This window comes from Hypanus sabinus, unplaced genomic scaffold, assembly GCF_030144855.1.
Source record: "Hypanus sabinus isolate sHypSab1 unplaced genomic scaffold, sHypSab1.hap1 scaffold_264, whole genome shotgun sequence".
In the NCBI taxonomy this organism is placed as follows: Eukaryota; Metazoa; Chordata; class Chondrichthyes; order Myliobatiformes; family Dasyatidae; genus Hypanus; species Hypanus sabinus.
The window spans coordinates 545191-559267 of NW_026780770.1; positions in this window are offsets into that span (position 1 = coordinate 545191).

Here is a 14077-nt window from a genome sequence, read left to right on the forward strand (position 1 = left end):
GATTCAGGTTCTCAGCGGCACGGGGATGAATGAGGAACACTCAGATGCGTTGGGACTTCAACACAACATATTCCTGTTTCCGGTTCCGTGATGCTTTATTATTGTCGTGGCCAAACCAGACTCAAATGTTCCATAACCGCAGACGCATTATCGGCCCGCGGTGCTGGAGTCCAAAATGCTGAAATCATTTTCCGCATTGCTCTGTCTGGGCGCTGCTTCTTGGCCGGGATGTGTTACTGATTCGCCTTTGATCTTGTTTCCAAATGTTTGCATTCGGATCTAATGGCCCCGGTCTGTGGAACTGGGATTACAAACTTGTAAATTTGCTGATATAGCCTGAAATAGCCTGGACTGGTAAAGTGTTGCAGCTTCTGTGTTATTTTGAGGTGCACCACCGTTGTGAGGTATTGCGTTATTACAGGGCATTTTGTTGTTCGTATAAAATCAATCACTATTAGGAGTAGAACACGTGATACATTTCTGTTTATTTCTGTGCTGAATTTTATTCCTGTTGAGATTGCGAGTCGAGATGATTGTCTTATTTTCACATTTTCTCCGAAAACGCGAACCGCGTGAATTATTTCTGAACCATACACTCGTCCGTGCGTCTCCGTCCATTTCATAAAATGTTTGGACCCCAGAAAGCTCCGCCATTCACGGATGCAGCGGTGGTGCTCGACGAAACGAGCCCATTTTATCCCGGGTCTCTCCAATATAGGGAAGTGCCCACCAGGAGCACCAGACACGATGGACGACCACAACAGATTCACAGGTGAAGTGTTGCCTCACCTGGAAGAACTGTTTGGACCCGCACTGATGGTGAGGGAGGAGATGAATGTGAGGGTGCAGCGCTTTGGGTGCTTGCAGGGAAAAGCCCCGTGAGGGAGATAGGTGCGGAGGGCTGAATGAAACAGCGGAAAGCGGAGAGGGGGACGGGAGGTAGTGATATCTTGGTTGGGAGCATCGCTTTGAAAGTAAGTCCGGCCCGTCCGCGCTCACCAGGTCTTCCGCCAGATTAAAGGTGATGGGGTTCCTCTTGCGCTAACCTACCACCCCATGACGTTCCGCACCAAAAAAAAACACAATTTGCACCTTCCGCCTTCTCCAAAGAGATCGTGCAAACGAACTTCTTTACCTCCCCATCACCGCGCCCCCAATCACTTTCCACAGGGATCGCTTCCTCCGTTATTCCGTTTCCCTTCCGTCCCTCACCGTTCATCTCCCTCCCGGCGCTTATCCCTGCAAGTGGCTACAACACTACACCTGCCCGTCCACCTCCAAACTCACCACCGGTCATTTCCCCAGACAGCCCTTCCAGGTGAGGCAACAACTTACCTACGAATCCACTGGGGTAGTCGATGTGTCCGACGTTCCCGAAACGGCATTCGAGATTGGCGAGATCCATCGTTGAGCAGCTCAGCTCCATCCGCCAAAAACAGATCTTCCCCCAGGCCAAACATATTCATTCCGATTCCTGTTCCGCAATTTCCTCTTCCCTGATGAGACCACCGTCAGGGTGGAGGAGCAACAACCTACAGGGGCATGCAAAAGTTTGGGCAGCCCTGGTCAAAATCTGTTACTGTGAATAGCTAAGCGAGTAAAAGACAACCTGATTTCCAAAAAAAAAACATAAAATTAGGGATGACACATTTTTTAAATATATTAAGCAAGTTTACTGTTTTATTTCCACTTTTACAGTTTCAAAATAATTTTAAAAAAGGAAAAGGGTCCGATGCAGTTGTTTGGGCACCCTGCATGGTCAGCACTTAGTAACGCCCCCTTTGGCAAGTATCACAGCTTGTAAGTGCTTTCTGTAGCCAGCGAAGAGTCTTTCAATTCTTGTTTGGGGTATTTCGCCCATTCTTTCTTGCAAAAGGCTCCTAGTACTGTGAAATTCTTTGGCCGTCTTGCTCTTTTTAGTTCTGTCCACAGATTTTCGATGATGTTTAGGTCGGGGGACTGTGAGGGCCATGGCAAAAGCTTGAGTCTGCCCCTCTTGAGGTAGTCCATTGTGGATTGTGAGGTGTGATTAGGATCATTATCCTGCTGTAGAAGCCTATCAGCTTCTTATCTCTGACTTTCAGCTCCTTCTGTCTGCATTGCAGCTTCTATCTCCTTTAACTGGAGTATCTGGAGCTCATGCTCCCTTTTCTCCTTCTCCGCAGCAAACCTTAATCTTTATATCTGTATCTGAAGCTCACCCTCGACTGGTTTTCTCTCAGTGAACAGGTCCAATACATCCGACGTGAACACATCCTCGGATACATAATGCACAGCTATTGCTCTCTGTATATCTAACTTTCTCATCGACGATTTCACCGCCGGGAGATTTAATCGTTTCGCAACACTCACCAATTCTGCCCCCCACCCCCCCAATTTTGTAATCAAATGCCGGAGACGAGGCCCCAATTTGTTACTTTCCCCGTAACTGAGAGCCAGACCAGCAAAGTCAGAAGTATCCATTGGAGTCTGGTGGTACCAAAACTAAAGGTGTATATTAGTAAACGACAAAATACAGTATCAAAAAAGCAAATATACATATAAAACAAGCAATATAATAAACATAAACGTGTAGGAATAATAATAATCTATAATAAACAAGCTCTATCGATGTCTAGGGGTAAATGAATTGTCATAGAAAAGTATAAATTTCAGTTCAGTTCATCTATGCTGAGGTAGTTATGATTGTTGTGTTGTAATCTTTGGAGAGAGAGAGAGAGAGAGAGAGAGAGAGAGAGAGAGATAGAGAGAGAGAGAGAGAGAGAGAGATTAGGCAGCAATCAAAACTTCTGTTCCTTTCTTTAGCCCGTCGTATCATTGTGGCCATTCAGTTATGACCCTCCGTCCTTCAGCTAGACCGTTCTTCTGTGGTGGACTCGTCACTCTGGCATGAGGGGACACACACACACAAGTCCCCACCGGCCCTGCTGTAACACTATGAGTTTTACTGACCGATCTCCTGATTCGGTTTCCGAAGCCCCCACCTTTCTGTGGGTTCCCAACACTCAGTCAGTGTCCACCGGTGTGTCTGAAGGGTGTCTCCCCAGACCTGTCTTTTATCCCTACTAACGGGATCTCAGCTATCCCTCAACACTGAATGACTGTGTCCATCAAATCAGGCCACTCCTGCTGTCACCTGAGGAATGTTAACGAGCCAAGTAAAGTCCTTGTAGTGAAAGATAAATAATCCAGGAAGAGGCAAAGTACAATGAATCAACAGTCTCTCTCTCCCGCTTATCTTAGCAGATGTTCTTGCCTGAGTTTCATCTCTCTCTCATGAGCAGCATAGCAACAGTAATAGTTGGTAGTTTTCAGGGAGAGGAAATAGTTAACTCTGCACCCCACTGTCCATCAGGTCTGTTCACCTCTCATAACAATTGCATTACGCGCTGAGGAAAAGGCTCCCTGAAAAGCCTTTGCTATTTCCTTATAGCCTTCTCCTGCTCTCAGGGCATCATTTATTTTAACTTTCAAAGTGCTAGGCTGCTGCTTAGAGGAACCCATGGCTGCTAATTGTTAGGACAAGGTTTGAGGAGTCCGGGTGTTTACAAGGCTTTGAAATTTGCATCACCTGGCCATTCCTAACGATGACTGAGAACAAGCCGTAGCCCTCACAAGCAAAATAAGGTCTGAGTCCTTGCTAAACGTTACTGAGAGCTTAAATCTCTTTGGGTGCCAAAAGTGTTGGATGGCGCTCCTTTCCTTTTATCAATCTGAAAGTTTACAAAACAAAAAATAATACACTAACCTTGTTTAAAATGTTGACAAACATGTTTCATCTTCATCATTATGACTTTTTGAAATCAGTTCATCTTCTACTCACTTAATTAATCACAGTAGCGTAAATTTTGACCAGGGCTTTTGCATGCCACTGAATATTTGGGTAGCCTCCATCCATATGGCGTGAATATCGATTCTCCTTCCGTTAGAAGGAATGATAACCCTTCCACTTTTGTTCTATTCCCCGGTCTGGCCTTTTACCTCACCTGCCTATCACCTCCTCGTCCGTCCACTCCAGCTTCTCCTTCTCCTGTGGACCATTCTCAGGTCCAATCCAATTCTTCCCTTTAGTCTTCCTGTCCACCAGGCTCGACCTATCACCGGCCAGCTATCCTTCTTCTCCTCCGTTGTTTTTTTTTTATTCTGGCGTCTCACCACTTCGTTTCCGCTCCTGGAGAACGGTCTCGACCCGACACTTCGGCTGTTTATTCAATCCCGTAGATGCTGTCTGACCTGCCGAGTTCCCCTCGCAGTTTGTTTGTGTCGCTTTTAGTGTTTTTGCTGTGAGATATTGTGACGGAGGGTGCGAGGCAAATGTTTTATTTCAATGTTTTTGAGCCATTGATGCCTCACTGTATTTCAGTAATGAAAGTGAAGTAGAAGGCGAGTGTGGAGAGAGGGAGACTTGTGGGTAGAAAGAATGGAGATAGAAAGAATCTGGGAGTGAGTTCCGAGAGAGCAATGTGGAGAGAGAGAGTGAGAACGAGGCGATAGTGGAGAACAGAGACAGAAGAGGGGGACTATGTGTGGGGAGAGAGGCAGGGTGATGAGAGAGAGAGAGAGAGAGAGAGAGAGCGAGTGAGAACGAGGCGATAGTGGAGAACAGAGACAGGAGAGAGGGACTATGTGTGGGAAGAGAGAGAGAGTGAGAACGAGGCGATAGTGGAGAACAGAGACAGGAGAGGGGGACTATGTGTGGGGAGAGAGGCAGGGTGATGAGAGAGAGAGAGAGAGACAGAGAGAGCGAGTGAGAACGAGGCGAGAGTGGAGAACAGAGACAGGAGAGGGGGACTATGTGTGGGGAGAGAGGCAGGGTGATGAGAGAGAGAGAGAGACAGAGAGAGCGAGTGAGAACGAGGCGATAGTGGAGAACAGAGACAGGAGAGGGGGACTATGTGTGGGGAGAGAGAGGGTGATGAGAGAGAGAGAGAGAGAGACAGAGAGAGCGAGTGAGAACGAGGCGATAGTGGAGAACAGAGTCAGGAGAGGGGGACTATGTGTGGGGAGAGAGGAAGGGTGATGAGAGCGATTTCGTATGGCTGGAGAGCTCGGAGCCCGAGGTAGACCGAGATATACGGAGAGGCACGGGCCGAGAAAGAGACCGGGCCTGAGCAGAGAGACGTGAGAGAGTGCGCGGACGTGGTATGTCTTGGATGAGGGTGTGCGGGGAAGAGTGAGTCAAAACCGAGAAAAATGCAGCGTGAGAGTCTACTGGGCTTTCCGTCACGCATAGCATTCTGGGACTGCAGCGCCGCCATTGTACAGTGCTGCCGAATCATCCAACCCGTCTCGGTGAACTCCTTCACTGGACCCGACGCCTTCCAATGCGCATCGGCGTTCTCCCTCCCTCTGTCTGGTCTCTAACCTCCCTCCTTGTGGACAACATTTCCGAATATACCATTTACAGTGTTGCATGTTGTTTCGTCTTCGTCGTTAGGTCCCATCTTGAACTTCCAGTTGGCGGACGAGTTCCCGCATGTCTCTCTGTCCCGACACTTGTCCATATCATCCCTAGTCTTGTCCAGTTTGGTCCAAACCTTGATGTTATCCAGCCACGTTGTTCTTTGCCTTCCTTTTCCTTTCTTTCCCGCCACCTTTCCTGATAGCAATCCGAGAAGATGCTATCGCTCCGCGTAACGCGTCCACAAAAAGCAACTTATAACTTCTTGATCTTCTCCAGCAATACCCGTGGTCTATCAGCTTCGGACAAAACCCTTTCATTTGCAATTTTCTCTACCAGCTGATCTTCAACATTCGTCGATAGCAGCACATTTCGAAAGCATTAATTCGTTTCATATCATCATTCTTCAGACTCCATGTTTCTGATCCATACCTTAGCTCTGACAACACGTAACACTCGAGGAAGCGGATTTACATGAATGGGTCTTTAGTGTTTGCTTTGCTTCCCACCATCGATTTTGTTTTCGTAGGGTTGATTTTTTGTTCGCATTCAAGGATTTTCTCATTCACTTTATTCAGCATAATTTGCAGTTCTGTCAGCTGACAACGCGGTGTCGTCCGCACACCTGATGTTTCCCACCTTCCGGCCTCCGATTGGAATACCTGTCTCCTGATGGTCTGATTCCCGAAATATCCATTCTCCACAGAGGTTGATCAATCCAGGCGAGCCAACGCAACCTTCGGACATTATGCCTATCGTCCTGTGTTCGTTACCTTTTATCGTCCATGGCATTTGTTGGTAAGGCGATAAGTACCGAATTGAGAAAGTCCTTGGGAAGATTTTCTGTCATCTAACTGTTGTTTAGTATCGCTGAAAGGTTCATTTTTCCCTTCGGGCCATGTGATTTCAGAAATTGAGTGAAAATCTTATCTTCACCGGCCGCCTTTCTGACTTTTTGACTCCAAATCGCACTTTCCATCTCTGACATCATCATCTCTGACATTATGCTGATTAGTCTGTTGATTTAATTATGGTAAATCCTCAATCCTGCTATCTTCAAATAATTCCGAGATGTACTCAACTCATCTGTCCATGATCTCTTCTTTATCATGGCATGGATTACCACTACCGTCTTCGATACACCCAGCTGATGGTACAGTCCTCCTTAATTTCCTCATATCCTTTACCTGTTGGTGAAGGCCTCTATAATCATGACTTCGTTCAAACTGCTCAGGTTCCCAGCACTGCTCATTCATCCAATTCTCTTTCGCTTCCTGTTTTTTCTTTCAATCAAGCGGTGCAGGGCTTTGTATCGTTCATTATCCCGATGGTTTACCTGATGTTGCTTTAGTCTGTGAAATTGAATACTTCTGCGTTTAACGTTAAGAATATCTTCTCCTCACCAATACCCCTTGGAACGATAACGCGGATGCACAAGTCAGATGGGTGCAAACGGATGAACCACAAATCAAGAAAACATTATGACCGGATACTATTGTTCTACTGTTTTACACACTTCCCTGCTACTAGATCTAAAGGCAAGCCTTTTACTTGTACCTCAGAGTTCCACACATGTGGACTCTCCGTGATATCTGGCTAAAATAAAAGATTCGCCAATTGAAATCTGGTATCGAACTTAATTTTGAAATATCTCTGACAAATTGCTGTAGTCCAGAAGGATCCCGACAAAAGGGGTGGAACGATGGAGTAACTGAGAGTCGCAGAGGCAATTCCGAGTTCGCCGCTCGGATCCGGATCCTAGATCCACCCTAGATATTCTCCGATTAGTAAATAAATCCAATAGATATAGTTATGACTTGAAGAGACTAAAGTAACGGAACTTCGTTTGCGCTTCTGCCTGCGAGGGACAGATTTTCCTTTGCAGGACCAGGTACGTAGATTGAAGGCGGATGGGAAGTAGTGACAGTGAAGCTGATCAGAAATGCCGGGGAGAGAGTTCCCTGTCAGGATGAGGATCAAAACCAGATCTGTAGATTGAAGGAAGATCGTAAGTAATGATTGTAAAGTTGATGAGAGAAATTCGGGGAGAGTTTTCTCTGTGATGGTTAAAAAGAAAATGTGAACGAAGCACCCGAAGATTGAACGATAACGGAATCCCTGAGAGATCCGCTGGTGTCACCCTGCTGATGCGGTCTGTTTGGGAAGTGGATATCATGGATATGTAATCTTTTTACTAGCGGCGTGTGTGGTTGGACAAAAGGACCGTGGCCCTCTGGGGGTCTTTTTAGTTAAAGAAAATCAAACGTTTTAAACAAGAAACTGGTAGCGCTGACAGAGTTCCTACGTGGGATTATGATTATATAATGTGGTGTTATTATTTATGCATTTTAATTTGTTTATTTGTGCCTGTCTCATCGGAGGGTGATGTCCTCGCTTTGATAAGTGGTTGTGTGTTGTGTGTGTTGTGTGCGCTGCTGTGCTTCACACCCTGGGTCGGAGAAACGTTGTCTCTTTTGTCGGTGTGCGTGTGTGTGGGTAAATGACAGTAAACTTGACTTGAGTTGAATAAGTGCCGGAGGTAGCTAATCGACACCATCCTACGAAACAACAACAGAGAAAAAAAGACTGACTGACCAAACGATGTCCAAACAAAAGAAAGGGGAGGCGTCTCTATCCTCATCTAGACAACCTGTGACCAGGCCGGAATCAGGTCTGGACAAAGTTTTCATGTCAGCAGATGTTACACGACAGAATCAAACACCCCGAACCCGCCTGACAACGCTCAGGCAACCGAAGCAGAGGGGCAAGAGGGGGACAAACGGCAAGACAAAGAACTATACAAGGAAAGATGAACCCATTTTTAGGGCTGCTTCTGAACCGTTGAGGGGTCTTAAAAAAGAGATCACGACTATAATTTGCGTATTACAACAGGAAACGGCGAGAAATTAAAAGACGTGAATTCAGAACTCGATCCTGTTACATAATATCCAAAAGAGAAATTTATGATTGGCACCACCTCGGTAACTGGGCTATAGACCCCGTCTGAAGTTCGGGCTATGGGACAAATTTGTGAAATGTATAACTCCGTGCCTGGAAATGTTCAGAATGATCTGAAGTGGTGTGCGGAACCCACTTGGCCTGAAGTACAAATCGCGTTTGAATTCCCCAGAGGAATAGACGGGGAAACGATAATGGTGGATATTCCGTTACCATGGGGACGTGGTTAAAGGGGACCGTGTTCGTCTGCCCGTGTGGGACAATACGTCTGCATAGTGATTTTGGAGAGGGGACCAGCTGCAGGCAAATATCAGGAGACAATATAACTGACTTCATTTCCCGTTTCCCTGACACATGATAGAATAGACTTGCAGAGCAACTCTGCGCTGCCGTACACAGAATTGGAAATACATCGGGCCTAAGATGTTAACCAACGACAGCTTATCCTGACATTCCGAACTCTGATGCATTTACATTGCACCGTCCGATACACTGAAACATCTCAGCCGAGCAATCATCAGAAGCTCCTTTCCGTGACGAACAGAGACTCTTTCTGAAACTGCACGCATCTATTATGGTCCAAAGGACGAAGCAACAGAAGGATTTTTGAGTGAACATCAGAATGAGCGATTTAAACTGCCAAACGCAACCCCTCATGTCACCACAGCCATCACTACTCGGACCCGTGCTTCAGACTTTACAGGAGTTAAACCGCACACAGTGTATAATTCCGCCTAATACTAACGCTACTCTACAGCTTCATTCCGCTCAGGCTGGTTGTGTAATGTTTCCTTCTTCATCCTTAAAACAAAGATTGTTTGCTGTTTGCTCCCCCTGCTTTGCCTGAGTATGTCGTAGTCTTGTTGCTTTCGCAGGCACCTCCCTCTCGGTGGGCGATAAACAAACATCACGAGGGTCCTCCGTCCCACCACACGACCCTACCCTCTATACGGCTACATGATTTGTCGCTGGAGGCAATGGAAGGCATGAATCCTGTCAGAAAGGCACTTTTCGATCAGGAAGGGCTTGTACCAGGCTGCAGTCCTTGTAATTCCCTTATTTTACCAGTTCCAAAAACAGGTCGTTATAATGAGTGACTTTTGTTTTTGCAATGCTAAAGGGAGATTAGCAAGATAGCATGTCAGGGATTTACTGATGGTAATTTATCAGAACGACACCGGGGCAGCAGACAAGCCAGTGCACAGTGCTCTGCACAATTACCAGCAGTTGTAAGAGGCATGTCTGGGTGTCTAACATCTGTCGCCGACTCTGCAATTAAAAAACATAGAACACAGAAACCTACAGCACATTACAGGCCCTTAGGCCAGCAATGTTGTGCCCACTGTGTGACCTGATCTCGGAACTGCTTGTATTTCCCTAGGGTATAAACCTCTACCTTTCGAAGTTCCATGTACCTATCTAAGAGGCTTTTAAAGTATTTTATTAGCTTCCATCACCACCTCCGGTAGTGTATTCCACGCACTGTGTCAAAACTGAACTCTGACATTCCCTCGGTACCTATTTCCAAGCACCGTTTTTGTCCCAAGGAAAAGAAGGCCACGGGTTATCCACACGATCAATGCCGCGCGTCATCTTATACATATAATTATGCTAGAAACGTCCAATACTATTAAATACTATTGTATCTCCCTGATGAAGTGTCTCTGCCCGGAACATTGACTGATTAAACTTTTGCATAGATTCTGCCAGACTTGTTGGGCTCCTTAGGATTGTGTGGGTATTACTTTGATTTACAGAGTCTGCAGATGTTCTCCAGTTTGCGATTAGACTTGGACATCAGTCAACAACATTGGAAACTGCGCTGCCTTCACGAGGCAAAATTAACCCCGGGTCATTACCAACTCCGGAATGCGATGGTCTTGTCATTTAATCTTGCCAGGCAATTATGTCGTAGTCTTTAAGACACTCAATCTGATTGGGAGTTAAATTGGCCAAGACCAGAATGACGTCGCTTGGGATTCACGCTGCTTTGGCGTTCACGGTGGCCGGAGATTGGACACAATCCTTACGTATCACTGGAAACATTATTTATGATAAAGCATTGAGTTAGTATTAACTGGCGCGAGGTGCATAAATCTATACTTCGCTCGAAAAGATATCTGTCGTGTCGACTCTTACTTCCGGCAGCACCGGGCGAGGAGAATCACCGGTGTTGTATAACGCTGATCGGTCGCAGGACAGACATCAGCGAGACGGAACTGGAAATGCGAAAGAGTCGGTATCGTTCCGTCAGAAAGCGGTACAAAATCATTCAAAGTAATTTTAATTCGGATTTCCGTATCATTCATTTAATTTTTCATACATCGATACAACTTTCAGGTAGAGCGTAATTAGTTGGAGAGAGCAAAAAATAAACAAATAACTTTTTCCCGTAGATGTGGAAGTTGATTAAATTTCAGCGTACATTGATGATCAATATAAATGTATGTTCCTGCACTGAGATTTCCTTTGCTCAATACGCGACCGGACGGAAGGTGTGGTCAGACAGAAACAGAGAACAGAGGGAAAGAAAGAATCTGTGACGGGGCCTCGGGATGTGAACAGACATAAAGCCGGAGAGATGCGGGGACAATGAGGGAGCAGGTCGGAGATGGAGATGGGGTTGACAAAGAAGGAAAATAACGCACACTCACTCTGCTCCAGTCCGATCATGTTTCCCTCGCCGTGAAACTCTCTAGTCCACGATGATATTAGATTTTGTTCAAATCGGGACCGGACGTGTGGACAGAGAGAAACAGGGAACAGAGGAAACAGATTTTCACGGGACCTCAGGATGTGAACGGAGATAAAGAGGCAGATATGAAAGGAGAAAGTGGAGCAGTCCGGAGATGGAAAAGCAGTTGGATAAGAACAGAAACACACACAGACACACACACACGCACACACACACACACACACACACAACTCCGCTATGTTTCAGTCTGATCCCGTTCCCCTCACCGGCGGGGGGGTGGGGGGGTAGAAGGAGTGAGCGAGGACAACGTGAGAGATATTGGGAGTAAAACACCGTGAGCGTCACTGAAAATGATGAATCAGAAACAATGGAGAGAATGGAGAAAAGGGAGAGGATTCTTCCTAACTGGATCAGCCCAGAGTAAAACGCTGTCAGATGTAATGGAGTTTATTACAATAAAACAGGCAGGATCTGACTATAGACCCTCCATCGGGGTGAATTACAGCTGAGGTGACCGCTACATATTCCATATTCGATGAAGGACACATTTCACCTGTACGGGGTAAACAGCGAGTGAAATATATCATCACAAAACGCATGCGTATTTCAGAACGCTCCGTTGTTACCCGTGGTTCTACATATCGGCAAGTGGATAGATTATGGAGGAAACATGGTGTTTGACTGAAATCTCCGGCAGAAAGAAACAAGTCGCTCTATGATTTAAGGAATTTGGTTAACAGTTTCAGCGGATATTTCACCGCGTTCTTCAGCTCCTCTCTGAACTTGCTCTGAGTCACGGCGTAAATACATGTGTTGGTGCAGGAGCTGAGGATCTGCAGCATCGTCGCCGTGGATTCGGCGATATAAATCGGATCCGTGGCCGAGTAACGAGGGATGTTTGCAATCCGCATGTAAATATCAAATACGACCCGTGTTAACCACAGAAATATAAAACTACCGGTTATACTGAATAGTAAAACCACCGATTTCCTTCGGTTCTCCATCTCCGGGTCCTTGTCATTCTTTCCGTTGCTGCGGCCCCGGAGCCCCATCCGGACTTTATTAGCGGACAAAATCCGTCTGACTGTCAGAGCATTGAACAATAAAATCAGAACAAACGGGAGACAAGGCATGAAAATACGATGAATCATCTGAAGTGCGGCCCACGAGGGGGACGTATAGAAAGTCTCTTTGGTCACACAGCCATAGAAAACGCCATTAATTATTTTCCAAGGCTCCAATGTAAAGTAGAAAGGGATACTTTCTAAACAGCCCAGAACACTCACTGTCCCGATAACCACAGCCGCCGTTCTTTCGGTGCAATATTTTGTTTTCAGCTTTTCACAACAAATGGCCACAAATCTGTCACAGGTGAACGCGACTGTCAGCTAGACAGAAACCCCGGTGGTTGCTATGAGCAGGCAACGAACAACCCTACAAACGGGAGTCCAATAGAGGAAGGAAGACGGAAAGTATATGAGAACAACCCACTTCAGCAGAGGGTCAGAAATAACGACTAGGAGATCGGCCACTGCCATTCCCAGCAGGTAGCGAGTGATGCATTTGGAGAGACCGCACTTTCCTCGGGACAGGATAACAATCGCCACCATGTTCACTGCAAGAGGATAGGAAAGAAGCAGAGAAATTACTGACTTGTCAGGCAATACAGCAAAATTATAATAGTATTAGATTTGATCTTGTATTTTTGTTTTCCTGCTACAAATGTTGGAAACCGGTTCAAGGACATATGAAGCCACTGAGAGTGTGCAATATCGGCATGACGGAGAACTTTCGGCGAGTTCTGTAAATGGCTTAAATTGACAGCTGTCCTAATGCCCCCTCGTTCGCAGTGAGGGATGGAAAATAAATATCACTGGCTCTGATCGGCAGAGGAATGAAATGGAATCCACATCTGCAGTGTCCCATTCGCGTTGTTCCGTCACCAAGTCACGCAATTCACAGTCGATTTATACGGACAGAACCGCGGAACCGTGTTCCCACGGATGCAGTGTAGCCCGTGTACTCCTGTGCAGACATTTAAATTCACAATTATTACATGGCATCCAGGCAGCGGAGAGGATTTCAGTCGAAGGCAGCATCTCGGATCCAATATGCAACGCTTCCTGCTGCGAAAGCAATGGGATTAATATTGTCTGCGCCTTCCGCCCATGACTGAAATACGGGGACTGGGCGGGTGGGTGTGGAAACAAGTAGCGAGAGAAACACTCCAGAACACCAGAATTAACTCTCAGGTTCCGCCGGTTACAGGTTTGACAGCGGCTTACCTGGAATCCCAACGGCTGAAACAACAGGGTAGTAAATGTCTTCAATCCGCCAGATTACTGGATATCCCATTTGAGTGACGCAGTGAACGCTATTGCTCGAATTCCATAGCTCAACAAGACACTCTGGGCTGACGTACTGCAACAGGCTCTGATTTATACAGGGGATCGATCTCCAGTGACAAGGTCCCACCTCCCACCATTGTTAGTGAACAAACAAATTACATCACCGGCGGTGTCTCAGGTGTGAATACTGTTGGCATGGAGCACGAACACGTCAGTATCACTGGCAGTGCCTCAGGCACATTACTCTGTAATTCGACCAATGAAACTAGTAAATGAGCAATGAGCAGCTTCATTTACAACATTCCACAGTTGTAATGACAGCGATCACGACGGCTCACATTTTCCAAACTGAAACTTTAATTATGATTCTCTTTCTACAAGCAATCCGGAATTGATGTTTCCAGTATTTTCGGCAATTTTCACTGTCACGCCAATGGTTCATCTACAAATGGATCCCGTTTCCCTACGGTGTTGACTGGATCCAGGCACACATGAACACCCTCCCAGTCTCCGCCTGCAGACGTTAATATTATTTTTACACAGTAGCCCCACTTTGTCCGCTCAGACACCAAACCATTCCACCCCGTCCCACAATGTCCTATCAGATATAAAACATACCCGCTGTGTACAGAGACACCTTGTCCAGTTCCCCATCAGACACCAAACCCTCCCCAC